At 45.0% G+C, this 17,254-nt stretch overlaps 1 protein-coding gene and 1 long non-coding RNA gene across 3 annotated transcripts in view; one reads left to right on the top strand and one right to left on the bottom strand.

Annotated features, from left to right (window-relative positions):
- Positions 1-142, top strand: part of LOC308484980 — a 29,799-nt gene extending 29,657 nt beyond the window's left edge. The window contains exon 3 of the long non-coding RNA XR_013990259.1: positions 38-142. This is a non-coding gene — a long non-coding RNA (uncharacterized lncRNA). The remainder of the gene's footprint in view (positions 1-37) is intronic.
- SGCZ (sarcoglycan zeta) overlaps positions 1-17,254 on the bottom strand; it is a 565,518-nt gene that overhangs the window by 74,716 nt on the left and 473,548 nt on the right. The gene's annotated exons all lie outside the window — the stretch shown is intronic.

The raw sequence follows: 17,254 nt of genomic DNA, 5'->3' as shown, positions 1-17,254 counted from the left end.
TATACTGTCAGGGAACTGCCATCGGAAGGAAGGGAAGTGAAAGGGCTCACACAGGTTGGGAGAGACTCAGCAGCTGAAGAGGGAACCAGTAGGGGGAGAGGAGCTGAGCTGAGGGAAAGGGAGCTGGAGGGATGGCTCAGAGACACTTCCAGCGAAAACAGTGGGGAGGTTTCAGGACCTCCTGTAGGGACACCCACTCCTCGCCGGAAACTGTCACGCAGAGAGTCCAGAAGACGTGTTTCCGTTAAGGAGCTTTTATGTTGGAAGCGATTCCGAAAGCAACCACTGTCGGAATCTGCCAGCGACTGACGGAGCCATGTTTAAGGGGCTCCGTTACAGACAGAGGTTTGCAAACTTGACCAAACTCTGAGGGACTAGGATTTTACACACAAGCAGCTCATCGTCCCATCACAGCATTCCGACAGTCATCGTGAGCAGCTTGTGCAGGAGAAGGCATCATGAGCAACCCAGCCGGAACCGGAGAAGCAGGAGCTGGAGCGGGTCCAAGCCTGGAAGAAAGGTACCGGGTGTTGGAGGTCCAGCTAGCGCTGCAGACGGCGAGGCTTGAGGAGAGGAGGGCTCAGGATGCAGACAAAAAGGGGAAAGACACCCAGCTCGTCAGAAAGGTACCAGGATTGGTGCAGAAGTTTGGGGGGGAGCCCAAAGACTATCATGGCTTTCGGACAGAGATGCAATATGCCCTCAATCTGCAGTTTGATGAATTCCCTGACGAGGAATCACGAGTGGCTTTCGTGATTGGGCATCTTGAAAAGGGGGCGAGAGACTGGGTTAGACCCCTGATGGCAGCGAATAGTGACGTCCTAAAGGACACGATGAAGTTCTTTCGCGCCATGGATCTGATGTTTTCCAGCGATATTGAACAGGGAGTGGTCCGCAGACAGTTAATGGCTTGCAAACAGGGGAGCCGATCTGTCCGTGAGTACTGGACTGAGTTCACCATGTTGATCCATAAATTGGGGTGGGATCTATCGGCGGAACCCATTCAAATGCTCTTTGAAGAAGGGCTTTCTTCGGCTGTGAAAGACGAACTTTCCCGGGCGCCCAGGGCGGAGTCTATGGACCAGCTGACCAAATCAGCGCTGACCATAGGAGCGCGCCAGGAGGCGAGAGCATTGGAGAGGCGGGAAGGGAAGGGAGAACGTTGGAAGGAGTTCCGCATTCCAGACATTCCAGAGCCAACTTTCCCGCCGGCAGAGCCGATGGAAATCGGAACAGCGCGCGCGCGCGCAGTTTCAAAGCCCAGTGAGGGGGGAAAGAAGGAGGGAAAAGGCGCCCGGAAATGCTATCTCTGCCAACAGCCAGGTCACTTTGCCAGAGTCTGCCCCCAGAGGAAGGAATGGCAAGGGATGGTAGGAGCTGTGGAGGGAAGAGAGGAAGAAATACCGAAGCAAGTAAAAGCCAACGCCTGGCTGCCACCGTCGGGGCACAGCAGCCAGGCCAAAGAGCAGTGAAAGTGCCCACGCCAGAACCTCCTAAACCCGCCCTAGTGATAGAAGTGGCGCTAGAGCTGCCAAACGGACACCCTCTAAAGATAAAGGCGCTGTTGGACTCAGGCAGCTCCTGCAATTTCATGAGCAAAGAGTTTGCAGCTGAACACCAGATACAGACGATCCCTTTAAGCAACCCCCTGCAGGTGACCACGATCGATGGCAGGGAGCTGTTGGGAGGAGAAGTCAGCTTGCAGACCGTCCCAATGATAATGAAGGTGGCAAGGCACACCGAACTGATAGCGTTTAATGTGGCCACCTTGGGAGGAGCTCCCATTATATTGGGGATGAGCTGGCTAGCGTTACATGATCCGCTGGTGGGCTGGCATCAGAGAGTGGTTTCTTTTGGTTCAGCACATTGCTTAGAACACTGCAAAGAGGGAAAGGGTTTGGCAGGGGCCCAAGCCACCCTAGCAGGGACTGAAGTAACGGAGAACGTGAAGGTACCACGACAATACGCAGATCTCCGCGACGTCTTCAGCGAAAGGGAAGCTGACCAACTACCCCCGCATAGACCCTTTGACTGTCAAATCAATTTACTCCCTGGGGCACAGCTCCCTGTAGGCAAGCTGTACGCCATGTCAGACAGAGAGATGCAGGAGCTAAGAGAGTTCATTGACAAGAACCTGAAGAGAGGGTTCATCAGAGAGTCCAGGGCGGTGGGGGGCAGCCCAGTGTTTTTTGTGGATAAAAAAAACACGAACAAGCCGAGGCTTGTGTGTGACTTCAGGGCCTTAAATGCAGTGTCAGTTTCATACCAAGGAGGTGGAATTCCTGGGGTATCGCCTGTCAGACAAGGGATTGGCCATGGATCCCGGCAAGGTCCAGGCGGTGCTGGAATGGAAAACACCCAAAACAAGGAAGGATGTGCAGAGGTTCCTAGGATTTGGGAACTTCTATCGTAAGTTCATCCGAAACTTTGCCCACCTGACGGCGCCCATTACGGACTGTCTCAGCAGTAAGAAGAAGTTCGTTTGGACTGAGGAGGCGGAGCGAGCATTTGAGGAACTAAAAAGGGCCTTCGCCTCGGAACAACAACTCCTGCATGTGGATTTACAAAAACCGATGAGAGTGGAAACTGACGCATCAGACAGAGCTATTGGGGCGGTGCTTCTGCAGCCAGGGAAGGAGGAGTCAGAGTGGAGACCGTGTGCCTTTTTTTCGCGAAAGCTGAACAAATCCGAGAGGAACTACACGGTGTATGACCGAGAACTACTAGCCATTCATGAGGCGTTCCGGAGATGGAGGCACCTGCTAATTGGCGCACAACATAAGGTGCAAGTGTGCACTGACCACAAGAACCTAGAGTATTGGAGGACGGCACGAGTGCTCAACCAACGGCAAGTGAGATGGGCCCAGGAGTTCTCCAAATTTAACTTTGAGATTTGTTACGTGCCAGGCCCAGAGAACATTAGGGCGGACGCTCTCTCACGCAAACCTGAATATTTGGAGGGGGAGGGAGCACCCGAAGAGAGACATGTCATTCCAGAGGACCGCTGGGTGTGTGGGGCGGCATTGGTGGGACAAAGAGAACTGGTAGAGGAAACAGAGAATGATGAATACGCCCAGAATAAGCTCAGAGGTCTTAGGGGTGAGGGAGAGGAACCAGGGGGTTTCGAGGAAAGAAATGGAGCTTTGTATTACAAAGGGGCACTGTATATCCCTGAAGGAGACTTAAGGGGGAGGGTACTCAAGCAGTTGCACGACAGCCCCACGGCGGGGCATTTTGGACAACACAAAACCATGTGGTTGGTCACCAGGGAATTTTGGTGGCCTAAGGTGAGGGAAGATGTACGGGAGTATGTAAGAGGGTGTGAGCAATGCCAGCGAGCCAAAGGGGAGAGGCGGGCACCGGCAGGGCTATTAGAACCCTTACCAACCCCAGAACGACCTTGGGAGGCAGTGTCGATAGATTTTATGACTGATCTGCCGAAGTCCAAGGGGAAAACAGCCATCATGGTGGTGGTAGACCTACTAACAAAGATGTGCCACTTTGTAGCCTGCTCGCATGCAGTCACGGCGGAAGAGACAGCGAAGTTATTTGTAGAACACATTTTTAGGTTGCACGGGGTGCCATTGAGGGTGGTCTCAGACCGAGGAAAACAATTTACTTCCAGGTTCTGGAGGAAGCTCATGAGCTTACTGCAGGTGGAGGTCAACTTTTCGACTGCCCGGCACCCTGAAACCAACGGGCAGGCGGAAAGAGCAAACGGGGTCCTCCAGCAATACCTGAGGTGTTATGTCAATGACAGAGAGAATGACTGGGTAGAAAAGTTGGCGCTGGCGGAATTTGCCTACAACAATGCCGAGAATGTGTCCACAGGGATGAGCCCCTTCTTGGCTAATTATGGGTGTCATCCCAGGGCTTTCCCAGGGGGAGAAGGGGAGAGATGGGGTGTCCCGGCAGCCGAGCATTTTGTAGAAGAAATGGAAGCAATCCATCGTCAGCTCCAACTCAACTTAGAAAGGGCGAAGGAAGAATACAAGAGGCAGGCAGACAAGAACCGAAGGGAAGGTGAAACCATAAGGGTGGGAGATAGGGTGTGGCTGTCAACCCAAGGGTTGCCGTTCAAAGGAGGTTGTAAGAAATTAAGACCCAGGAGATTGGGTCCCTTTGAGGTCATTCAACAGGTCAACCCAGTGGCTTTCAGGCTCCGGTTACCCAACCACATGAAACTGCACCCAGTATTTCACAGGTCGTTACTGTCACCGTATGAGGGGGGACGAGAAGGGATGGCCACTCGGGGACCGGTCATAGAAGAAAGGGAATGCAGCAGCCATGTGGCAGAAATCCTCGACGCCAGATGGAAGGGGGATCAGGTGGAGTATTTGGTAGCGTGGGAAGGAGAACCGGAGTCAGAAAACACTTGGGTAATGGCAGAAGATATCAATGACGAGGTATTGATAGAAACGTTCCATCAAAGGTTCCCAAGGAAACCTCAGCCTGTGGAGAGGTTCCGGAGGGAATACTTTGGGACCACCGATGAGGAGGAGGAGTTGGAAGGATTCTCGGAATCGGAAGGGGAAGGGGAGATGGACTCTGAGGAGGAGGAGTACTTCGAGACCAGGAACCGCAACAGGTGGAGAGAAGTGTTCGGGACATCGGAAGATGAAGGAAGTTCATTCCGGGGTTTTGCCTCCTCACCGCCCGTAGAGGAGGGGGCGAGAGGGGATGAAGGGGGCCCTGGAGGGGAGGTGGATGTCAGGGAACTGCCATCGGAAGGAAGGGAAGTGAAAGGGCTCACACAGGTTGGGAGAGACTCAGCAGCTGAAGAGGGAACCAGTAGGGGGAGAGGAGCTGAGCTGAGGGAAAGGGAGCTGGAGGGATGGCTCAGAGACACTTCCAGCGAAAACAGTGGGGAGGTTTCAGGACCTCCTGTAGGGACACCCACTCCTCGCCGGAAACTGTCACGCAGAGAGTCCAGAAGACGTGTTTCCGTTAAGGAGCTTTTATGTTGGAAGCGATTCCGAAAGCAACCACTGTCGGAATCTGCCAGCGACTGACGGAGCCATGTTTAAGGGGCTCCGTTACAGACAGAGGTTTGCAAACTTGACCAAACTCTGAGGGACTAGGATTTTACACACAAGCAGCTCATCGTCCCATCACATATACACTTTTACTTTTATCTTTTATTTATGTTCTAATTGCAAAGGTGTTCAATTTAGAAACCATATACCTTATTTTTTGGGGAAAGATCACATTTAGGGAGGACAGGTTAAACCATTTTCTCTTCCCCTACCTAACAGAAAGAGCTGCCAGCCAGCCAGAAATAAATTAGCCTGGTTTGCCCCTGTTCCTTTAAGATAGGTTTGGTATATTGAAAAGAGCAGGCAATTTTTTTAATGACATGGAGCTATACATTATTACCTGTTTAATTGCTGCAGATCAACTTGCTGTTTAAGAGATAGCTACAGGCACTGGATGAAAGTTGGCTTCTCTAGATTCAGAACATGTGTGGCTATTCCACAGCAAGCATGCATTGCTGTGCAAGCAATGCTTGGGTCTGATGATGGCTACATGGTTAACACGCTGTACAAATCTCAGGAAAACCCATTACTGATTGTGTCTTCGATTGGGACATGGGATAAGTTGGAGATGGACAAAATTGTAGCTAATTTGCTTTAAGGATTTCTGGAACTGTCCTAGCACTACACCATAATAGAAATTAGTTATGAGAAATGTTAGGGAAGCGACTGGTTATGATACAGCATTCAATCCAGCCTCTGGTTGTATTTGGAGATCTAAAATACGTAGTTGCTTCTGATGCTTTGCAGACGACTGTTCATCTTTTGACAGCAGCCAAAGGGCAACCACTCAAAGATGGTGGAAAAATGAGAACAGGCCTATCACGTTCAGTAGAAAGACTGTTTAGAGTGCAGGAGGCAAGTTTCTCTGACTGAATTGACGGACACTGTATAAGTTAGAGAAAGATGACAGGTGGACAACAAAGCTGTCTATACTCCGAATCTCTGGAAATGTCAAAATACAAGGCAATTGTTGAGTCTATCATGAACAGCTGCTTTAAAAAGCTTTAATCCATCTATTTAAATGATAAGGTAGTTTTTGTTGTTGTTGTTTAGTCGTTTAGTCGTGTCCGACTCTTCGTGACCCCATGGACCAGAGCACGCCAGGCACTTCTGTCTTCCACTGCCTCCCGCAGTTTGGTCAGACTCATGTTTGTAGCTTCGAAGACACTATCCAACCATCTCGTCCTCTGTCGTCCCCTTCTCCTTGTGCCCTCATCTTTCCCAACATCAGGGTCTTTTCCAGGGAGTCTTCTCTTCTCATGAGGTGGCCAAAGTATTGGAGCCTCAGCTTTACGATCTGTCCTTCCAGTGAGCACTCAGGGCTGATTTCCTTCAGAATGGATGTGTTTGATCTTCTTGCAGTCCATGGGACTCTCAAGAGTCTCTCCAGCACCATAATTCAAAAGCATCAATTCTTCGGCGATCAGCCTTCTTTATGGTCCAGCTCTCACTTCCATACATCACTACTGGGAAAACCATAGCTTTTACTATACAGACATTTGTTGGCAAGGTGATGTCTCTACTTTTTAAGATGCTGTCTAGGTTGGTCATTGCTTTCCTCCCAAGAAGCAGGCGTCTCTTAATTTCGTGGCTGCTGTCACCAGAATAGATTAAAAATATTACTGAGTCACTGGTTCCACATAATGGAATCACTCAATGCAATGAAACAAGCCTCTGTATTAGGAATGTGTAGTAAAGACACACATCTCTCTACTTCAAAAAAAGTAGAAGTGACTGAGCTGAGCTGATAGCACTGACATCATTATTATGAGGTAATAAGTAATCACAGCAAAAGTACAGTATACTGGCTTTTATTATTGTTTGTCATTTAAGCTTGAATGCATCCATTCCCTGGCTCTCTCTTGGTGGATATGTAAGATACAGTGGTACCTCAGGTTAAGTACTTAATTCGTTCCGGAGGTCCGTACTTAACCTGAAACTGTTCTTAACCTGAAGCACCACTTTAGCTAACGGGGCCTCCCACTGCTGCTGCGCTGCCGGAGCACGATTTCTGTTCTTATCCTGAAGCAAAGTTCTTAACCTGAAGCACTATTTCTGGGTTAGTGGAGTGTGTAACCTGAAGCGTATGTAACCTGAAGCATATGTAACCTGAGGTACCACTTTATACATGACTGGACCCATAACACCTCTGAGATATTTTACATTGCAATTGTAACAACACCAGATAACACCAGTGCAGGAAGGTTTCATTCAGCCTGGTGTGTCTATGTGAATTGGACCACACATAAAGTCCATGCAGTCAAAAATCCCATGATATACACAGATGCACATCGGAGGTTTTAAGCAGAGGTCGGATGGCCATCTGTCATGGATGCTTTAGGTGAGATTCCTGCATTGCAGGGGGTTGAACTAGATGACCCGCATGGTCCCTTCCAACTCTACAATTCTGTGATTAAAAAACAGCAGAACCATGTGTAGGACCTCGCTTTTTGTCACAGCTTTGAGATTGCTTAAGTCATAGGTAGCCATGCACTTTCTCTCCGCTTCAACCAGAGAAGCAACTGTGATGCTTGTTAAATGGCCCTGTCTGTTTCTAGAGTCAAACAGCTGCCACAGAGATTGGGAGAAGGTGGGGAGAGCTTGGGGGAAAGGACTGCATGCTGATGAGAGTGTAGTCATAAGCCTGATCAGAACTTATCGATATGGAGAAGTTCTGTTCAGGCTTATGACTACCCTTGAATCAGCATGGAGATGATTGATATGGAGCTCTTGGTAAATCAGTTAGGCTTGTTAAATCTCTCACCTCCCAATACGCACAAACATTTTAAGCACCCTGCTGACAGCTAGCAAAAATGAGGAGGGGAATATTTTGGCACCAGGCAGGAAATGAGTTAAGTCTAAAAGATACAGGGAAGGGGCTTAGCAGTGGTGGGGGCGCAAGCAACACCCCCTTTCAATGGTCATCAGCTGATAACTGGTGGTGTATGTTTCAGAAGGGAGGATGGCACTGGTCCCCAAGAACCCACTTTGTGTGACTCCACATTGCTAGACAGAGCAATAGTGCTATTTTGCTACCCTCCACAAGGCAGCCAAATACAAACATAATGAAGTAATTTCCCACTTCCCAAATGTGGCTGAAAGATGTCCTTGGGGAATGTTCAGCCCAGGACTCAAATGAATAAACATTCTTGCTAATGAGCATTTAGTAATCTAAACCGCTGGGAGGAGCACAGAGCGAAGAAATACAATGGTGTACCTACAACAGCAAAACCAGGCACCTTCACCTGCCGCAGCTGCAATAAAACATGTCTCTCCTGTATTGGTCTCTACTGCCACAGCAGATGCTGTAACTCTCCAGCAGTTTGACTTTAGCCCCTAGATAGCACATCTGATGGCCATTGTCTCTCAAGACAGAAGGATGCCAGCATTAGTAATCTCTCCCCAACTGCTTTCCCACTGAATGAGGCACAGAACAGTGTGCAGTTGCTATGACAGCTTAGCAAATAAAAATATTTTCTAGGCCATGGGGACACACACACACACACACACACACACACACACACTTATAATAATCTTTTAGAGGAAATAAAATATCAGCTTCATAAAAGCTTTCAGAAATGAGTGCATGGAAACAGTTTTTAACCAAGTACAGGTAAGGAAATTAGTGGCTGTTTTTAAGCCTGCAATGGAATCTATCAGCTTTGTTATTTACTGCAGTCTCATCAGTGGTTTGTTATCTTAGCATTAATCCTCAGAATGGATAGAAATCTGGTGTATTATAAAGAGCACAGAAGACCACCTGTCTTCGCTAACATCTGTTAGCTATATACAAATGCCTGGATAAATTTTAAATGTTATCAGTTAAGTTCAGATATTCTCCTGCTAATCAGGCTACCTCACAGCTTCTTTTTAATTTGGTAATACTTTTTTAAAAAAACCTAATTGTTTTATTTCTCTTCTAAAATCAGGTACAATGGCAATTCTTTTACAGGAGAAAAGAAAATCAAGTCAAGTCAAACCAATCTTTTACAACTTCTACAGGAAAGAATAGGAAAAGCTTCACATAAAAATAGTCACTAAAATTCAAATCTAACTACTTCATTTGGCTTATTTTTGTAATATCAAGAGAGATGAAAAGCTTCAAACTTATTTAACTACTTTGCTATGTGTGTGTTGATTTCTGCAAAGTTGATGAACCGTCTCCACGATAACATAAAAAGTTGATTTTTCCCTGTCCATTTGCTACTTTTGCTTGGTGCCATAGTTTTCCTAATAGTTCTCATTCTTTATTTGGCAATTGAGATTGTTTTCTGGGGTCTTCTCTCACCTACTCCGTATCTATACTTGCTGAAACAATTAAAATCTCTTCCTCCATGGTGGTAAAAACAACACACCAAAATTTTCTTCCATATAATTTGTTTAACTTGTCACATAAAAAAGGAAACTTCTATAGCTCAACAACTGAAGGCATTTAAAGCATGTCTCACACACTGCAATTTAGACACGAGGGCTGAATTGTTGCATGTGTTATGTCTGAAACATCCTGTTGCAGAGGGTTAGATTCTGAAGCAGTCCTTCCAAACCCATGACTTTTAACTGCTTTTGGAAAATAGCTTAGTCCAAGTGAAGGACATATTTGGTTGGTGATTTAAAACAATTTAATGCCATCTGGCCTTTTCTATGGACACTCTCCATTTTTCTAAACTGAAAAACGAGCAAAGCATTGCTCCTGATTTTCCTTCTGTCATGCGACTGAGGACTAATGAAGAAATAATTATGGACCTGTAAAAGGGTATAATCCATAATGACTGCAAAAATATTTTTAAAATGATTGAAAAAACACACACCAGAGTTCTGAAGTCCAGCACCAAGGGCCTTCTTGTGGTTCCCTAACTGCGAGAAGTGAGATCACAGGGAACCGGGCAGAGGGCCTTCTCGGTAGTGGGGCCCACCCTGTGGAACGCCCTCCCATCAGATGTCAAGGAAATAAACATCTATCCGACTTTTAGAAGACAGCTGAAGGCAGCCCTGTTTAGGGAAGTTTTTAATGTTTGATGTTTTATCATGTTTTTAATATCCTGTTTAAAGCCGCCCAGAGTGGCTGGGGAGGCCCAGCAAGTTGGGTGGGGTAAAAATTATTATTATTATTATTATTATTATTATTATTATTATTATGGATAATTCAGATGGAAATTCCCAGGTGTAAAAAAAATGTTATTTATGTATGCTGCTACTGCAGCCTGTGTTTTGTTAGCCCCCAAATGGAAAATGAGTGAGGTCCCAAAGAAAGAAGAGTGGCAACTTAAGCTGATAGAATATGCACAGCTTGCAGACTTAGCATATAGAATAAGAGAACAAGAACATACATTTAGAGAAGATTGGAAAATGTTTATTGAATATATGGGGGGAGGTAATTGTATACACTTGAAAACACTGGCAGCATGAAGATAAATTCAACAGTGTAAATAAGTTTTGATGGATGTAATAATGGAATATTGAAAGGTTTAGTGTGTGTAAAATATGCAGGGATTTATGGTATGCAAAACAATGGAAAGAGAGGAAGGGAAGTCATTGATATATATATATATATATATATATATATGAAGAAATAATTTAGGTTACAATCCTTTATGTGATTACCTGTTAAGTCCTGTTGAAACTAATGGGGTTTGTATCTTTGTAGGCATGTATAGGCCTTGCTTGGTATACTTAGGGATGGGGTAGAAATTTGATTCAGTTCACAGCTAAAAGTGAACCTCCCTAATTTGCACTTTTCAAACTAATGTGTGACCCAAAACAGTTGTTCTTTGAATTTTGCACTTCTCCGAATTTCGCAATGAAATTCTCCAGCCAAGTAAAGTGTTTCAAAAGTGTACATTCTAGGACAGAGTCTGCATACAAATTCATGATTATTCAAGAATACATTAAATTAGGGGACACTGCTTTGCAAAAATGTGTATTTTAGAGGAAAATGCATACAAAAATGTGCATTTTAGGAGAAATTGAGCTAAAATGCTGATGAATTTCCATGAGGACTTTTTTTTTTTTTAAAGACTGACTTGGAAACGTGGAGAACTGACTTACATTTTGTAACAATGAAAAGCTGAAATTGACCATTTCACCTTTCCTCAAGCATGCTTACTGGAAGTAAGCCTCATATCTCCCTTCTGAGTAAACAAAGTAAGTTAAGTTCAACAAAATGTTGGATAATGGCTAGACGTTACTCTTGACTCTCCAACATGGAGCCTTCTTCCCAGAGGAAAGGCTTCTAGGCTGCTTCCATCAGTTCATTAACTTGCAAAAAGGAACGTGTGAAGTCATGGTGAGCTCCTTCCTAGGATGTCAAGTGCATTGTATGTTCTCCTCTTCCTCCCCTCTGCAGTTGATTTATTTAATAGTTTGTCAAACAGCTTGCCCTCCTGCAGCTTGGCAGATGGAAGGGGCTTTTTGGCTTGTCCATCTTTCCAGCTGCAGAGCCACGACTGTTTGGGAGCGTCCGTGCCCAAAGCAATCATTTGGGCTGAGAATATGAACATTGCCCAGGGACTTGATGGCAACCAAAGCAGCTGCTAGGGATATTTTTCCTAAGTAGTGATTATTATTTTCCCCATGCCCCTTATGGACTTTTTGAAGTTTCTTAGCCCCGGCGACTGCTGGTCTGGCAAAAGAGTATGCAGTAATAGATGACTTAATGGCTGAGGTATCAAAATACATCTTCAAAGAACTGCTTTGTTGTTTATAGCACTTAGCTTGGGGGGGGGGACCCTCCCACCCACTACCAAAGAACAACACATGAGAGTCATTTCCAGTTTCTATCTCTCCGTTATTTGATTGGTATTAATGCATTTTTCATTAAACTGCAGGGGTACGGATTCTCTTTGATTTCAACTTGACGTTGCCTGAATGAATCCATTGTTTCTAACTGGAATTTAGAAGCACATTAAAATAAACAGAGCTTATTTGAATACATTATATGCTCATTAATCTAATGAAAAAGAAAAGGGTGTCTCTCCCCCCCCCCACCCCCAGCTAAGAATGTGAGGTGCCTTTCCACAATGCAGCAGAGAATTAGGTGTACTTGAGACCTTTGGTCCCAATGGGCTTAAGCGTTCTTTACCTTGTGCTGGACTGTGACATCTGTTCTTTAAGAAGTCTCTGTTTCATCTTTGTGAAAATAGAAATTAATTAGTATGGTATATTATGTAGCCTAATATTTATTTTGGGATGGTCCTGCAGGCTCCTATCACTGACTTCCTTATATCCTCTAGGCTTTTTGCACTCACTTGATGAGAGGAATTCAAAATTAGTCACACTACTTCTATGACAGTTTTATTTCAATGAAGTCATTATGAGTTAGATTTTGAGCACTAGGGTAAGTGCTCAGTTTTTAGATTACTTGGATATTAAGGGTGATGTCCAACTATGTCATACCCAGTGTAAACTCGTTGAAATCAACATATTTATGTTCCTGACAACAATGAATTTCAAGAGTTTACTGTGAACATGTCCAACATGTTCACCCTAAGTGAAGCGAATTCCTTGTAGGTCTTCAGTCTCTGGGTATTATGTATACTTATTTATATTGTAACCCTATAAATGTTTACTCAACGGTACTTACGTCCAGGCTAATGTGTATAGGTTTACAGTCCTAGACAATTTATCTAGTTCAAAATGTATTTTTCTTATTTCTTTTGAAATGCTTGCTTAATTTATCATCCAGTATTAATGGATTTCCAGTTTCACTGCTTTCTTTTTCTTGTCTTCTCAATAAGTTTTTATAAGGTTAGAAAAATCATATCTATTAATCAAATCAGTTGTGTTTGGAAGATCAACAAAGCAGGTTAAATGCTAGATAGTGGAGATAAACTTGAAGAAATATCAGATAGCTCTGGATTTGTTGTGGGCTTGTTCTGTTCCCTTATCATGTCATCCAGATAGCTAAAGAAAATAATCTACTGAAACCCTATTTCACATCGAGATTCAATATCAAGGTCTAACTTTCTCCTGTTTAATTTACTATCCAATAAATTGTCAACTGAGAGCATTGTAATCTCCAGACCATTTTTAAAATAGCAAGTGCTGGTTATTTTTATATAGGCAAAGCATTTTTACACTGGCATTTAATGAAAGGACTGATTTATAAACATTATCTGGAATCTTGGAGCTAGGAAAGGTTTTCCTACAATTACGTTGCTGAGCAAGATCCAGGCAAGAAAGATAGCATGTTATAGCTTGGATGAAAATGTGCTTTTCACACACTGAACAGGACATGTGAAAACAGCATCTACACATGCAAGTAATCAACACAACTCAAACCACCACTCATTCGGGGGTCCTGATCTCCCTCTGTACCACTGTTGGCCTGTATCACTTAAGTTGCTCACCTTTGCCCCCCCCAAAAATTATATGCTCACCTCTTCCATCAGGTTTCCTAAACGATGTACTTAGCAATTCAACTCCAAATGAGCCAAATTAGTAGATGAAACCAGAGTTTACTTTCATTGCAGGTTAGCCAATGTAATTAGCAAACAGAAGTTAATTAAGATAGGTTGTTTTTTTTCTGCAAACTATTAGAATGTACAAATGGAGCAGAAAAAGAATAGACTTTAATCTCCTTCTGAGGGTTTGTGCAACGATAAGAAGTGTGAAAGGAACTTCCAGATAACAGTGACTTCTGCTAAAGTGGGAGGAAGAGGAAGGTACCGGTAGTTTAGCTGCAGGCATAACAACTAGGTTGAGAGTGTGGCACTACAGTTGTTATTTCAACTTTGCCATTTTTGTTGGCGCCTCCCGCTAATCTGTTTGGATCAGCAAGGAATTGGCATGGCCCAACAGAGACCGTAGTTCGCAAGCAAGTAGATACCAACCGGGACGCAGGTGGTGCTGTTGGTTAAACCACAGAGCCTAGCACTTGCCGATCAGAAGGTCGGCGGTTTGAATCCCCATGACGGAGTGAGCTCCCATTGCTCGGTCCCTGCTCCTGCCAACCTAGCAGTTCAAAAGCACGTCAAAGTGCAAGTAGATAAGTAGGTACCGCTCCGGTGGGAAGGTAAACGGCGTTTCCGTGTGCTGCTGCTCTGGTTCACCAGAAGCGGCTTAGTCATGCTGGCCACATGACCCAGAAGCTGTGCGCTGGCTCCCTCGGCCAATAAAGCAAGATGAGAGCTGCAACCCCAGAGTTGGCAACGACTGGACCTAATGGTCAGGGGTCCCTTTACCTTTAGATATCAACCAGGCAGGTATTGAGTTGAGCAGCTGAGCAGCTAGCAAATTAAGCCAGTCAGTAGTAATATGCTATCTGAAAGCTGTACCTAGGAATGTAAGTTGCCTTATACTGGTCCATGCAGTTCAGTATTGTCCATACCAAGGGTGGGGAACAAGATGTCTCTGGGCCACAATTCCCATAATCCCTGACTGCTTGCTATGCTAGCTGGCGCTGATGGGGGTTCTAGTTCAGCAACATCTGGAAGGCCATAGGTTTCCCACTCCTGGTCTACACCGTCTGAAAGAAGTCCTCCATAATTTCAGATGGGGAACGGGTCTCTCCCAGTGAACCCAGGACCTTCACGGGTGAAGTATGTGCTGTACCACTGAGCCACATCCCTTCCCAAGTAATTACTTGTTCAAACTGGACACAGTCAAGAAGTTTTATATTACCAGATCAGAACTGATTGGATGTGTATAATGCCATTGCTCAATTGGCAGCAGCAACCATACCCACCACCCTCTAGCCATGCACAGAGATATTACTGAAACACAGTGGAATGAAGACTCAACTGCTGTTCTGACAAACTAACAGTGGAAACAAAGAGAAAGGTTTTCACTACCAGAGTCCTGGCTCTGACATCTCCAGAACAATGTCTAGACCCAGAGAGGGGGTCCCAAATGTCTGGAGCATCGCTGGATTTATCTGGACGGATTTCAACTAGTTAGTTTGCTCAAATTCAAAGGGATAGGGAGGCAAACTAGATGTGACAACACCCTTTATGTAAATGTTTCTTTAGAATGCAAATAGCAGGTGCAGGGGGGCCAATACGGATTGAATCTCTGTTGGGAGGGTCAATTTTTTTTAATGTTTTGCCAGCCAGCATAGGAATAAAGCAGATTAATCTGGATTAATGCTATACTAGAACAACTGGTTAATATTTGGGCTGATAGCACAACCACAAGGTCTACAGTCTCACGTATATTTCAGGGTGTTGGGAGATAACAAAAGCTGCAACCTTGAAAAACCGCTGTCCACACTCTCTACAGCTATAAAGATTTATGATTAAAATGCTGCAGACAGTGCAGTGTATAGGCTTTCATTTCAAATTGCCTACATTTATGAAGAATGGAAGCAGCAGCACAAAGCTTGTGAAACCCCTTTAAGTGGAACAAGTCATGACAACCACATGAAGATTTCATTTGTATTCCCTTTCTGCATGCCTAGGGCAGCCAATCACTTTAGCATGGTATGTTCTCCTCTCAGGTGAATCACCCACTTAACAGCTTTAAAAAGATTTAAGGAGTGGATTGCAGCAGGTGAAATTATCTGGGCTTTTATTTCCTCTTGAAAGTACTTCAGGATCCAAATAATTTAACAGGTAAAAGCTGTGAGGCTATGGAAATAAAACGCACAATCTACAGATTCTAGGCTCTGGAAAATTATTATTCTTAAATTAAATCTATGAGCCGGTCAAACTTGCAGAAACATAATTTAATATGGAAATGATTTATTCTACAAGATATAATGTCCCACACTTTTCCCGATTCAAGAAAACCTTGAAGGATTCTGCTGTGTATATATCCAAGACCTCAAGAATGATCCAATTTTCACATGCTATGTGCGGGTCTAACCACCGCCAGCAACAAACATCAGAGCAAAGTCAAAATGTCACTTTCTCAAAATAAATATTGGTTGGGAAATAGGTTTTCCTATTTGTGCTTTACACAAACGTAAGATGTTCACCGAGAACATGTCAGTGGGTTTCAGACTTCACCCCAAATACACCATTTTGCAAATGATTTCCTATATCCTTCATGAGCTGATCTGTCACTCCTCTGCCCCCTCCTCCACATCCATGTAAAATATTAAGTATGGGACCTATACTTTCACATTTGTAACTCAAAGTAGGGCTGAACTGAATATGCCCATTCCCCATTTATAGGCTGGATGGTGGGGCATTTGGGCTCCCCCTCCCAAAAGCAGAAGAAAACATTTTTTCAGAAATTGGGGGGTTACTTTCCACCCCCACCCCATTGTTTCTTCCATTTCTCCATTTTCATAGGAAAGGACTGCTTACCGGCATCAACTGGAAAAGACAATTGCAGCCCAGCCCAGCCCAGCCCCCAAAGGTTTGGGAGCATCCATTGGCTTCCTGCAGAGCCAGCAGATGAAATCAGCTCCTCCATTGGCTGCTGGAGTAGTTAGGACTCTCCCTGCCAATTTTAAATTTGCACTGGCAGGCAGGGAGTGGTGGCACCCTGGTTCTAGACCTGACTGTAACCTGGCCTCAGTCAGGTCCACCAATTGCTTGTAAATTCTGACTGTGCTGGCACCCAGCAGTGGAGCTCAGCATTGGATTTCCCACCCTCCCTCCCTTTATGATGTTGGGACGCTACACCCGAGGGTGAGTGGGCAGGGCATGTTTTGGCCTTGCTGTGGAATTATTTGGTCACCGTAGTTGGGGCCAGGGAAGAATTTGTTTGCAAGACTAATTGGACCTGTCTGGGGCTTTTGCCTGCCTCAATGGGTTGTCAGATAAGGCACTGAATTGCATTGACTCCGGATTTTCACTTTTTGAAATAGACCCCCTAGTAAAGGGGTCTGGTGGCGAGGCCTCTGTTGGGATGCAGCCAAGGAATGAAGGGCAATTGGCAGGCCCCCAGGTGGCCCCAGCCCACCGGCCAGTGTGCTGGGCGATTTCCAGTCCTTGGATCAGCATGAAACTGCGACTCTAGCTTCCGAAGCCTTCAGAAGCTGAGCACGCACACTCAGCAGCGTAAATAACGCTGCACAACAGAAGTGGCAGGAAGAGGCTGTGATGAACATATTTACAAGCAGTTTATTCAGCATACATCAGGATAAGATGAAAACATGTCTTCTCTCCTTCGTGTCCAAGCAAGCAGCATAAGCAATAGCTATACACAAACGGAAGTTCCCAGAAAGCTGTGCTGGAGTGTAAACAGGCAAGTGACATACAACAGTCATGCCTATACTTAAGGTGGAACGGAATATCCTAACAGCCTCTGTCCATATATCCAGATGTGGGTTG

Source organism: Podarcis pityusensis (assembly GCF_964106645.2).
Source record: "Podarcis pityusensis genome assembly, chromosome: 9".
In the NCBI taxonomy this organism is placed as follows: domain Eukaryota; kingdom Metazoa; phylum Chordata; class Lepidosauria; order Squamata; family Lacertidae; genus Podarcis; species Podarcis pityusensis.
This window is presented reverse-complemented; position numbering and strand designations above follow the sequence as displayed.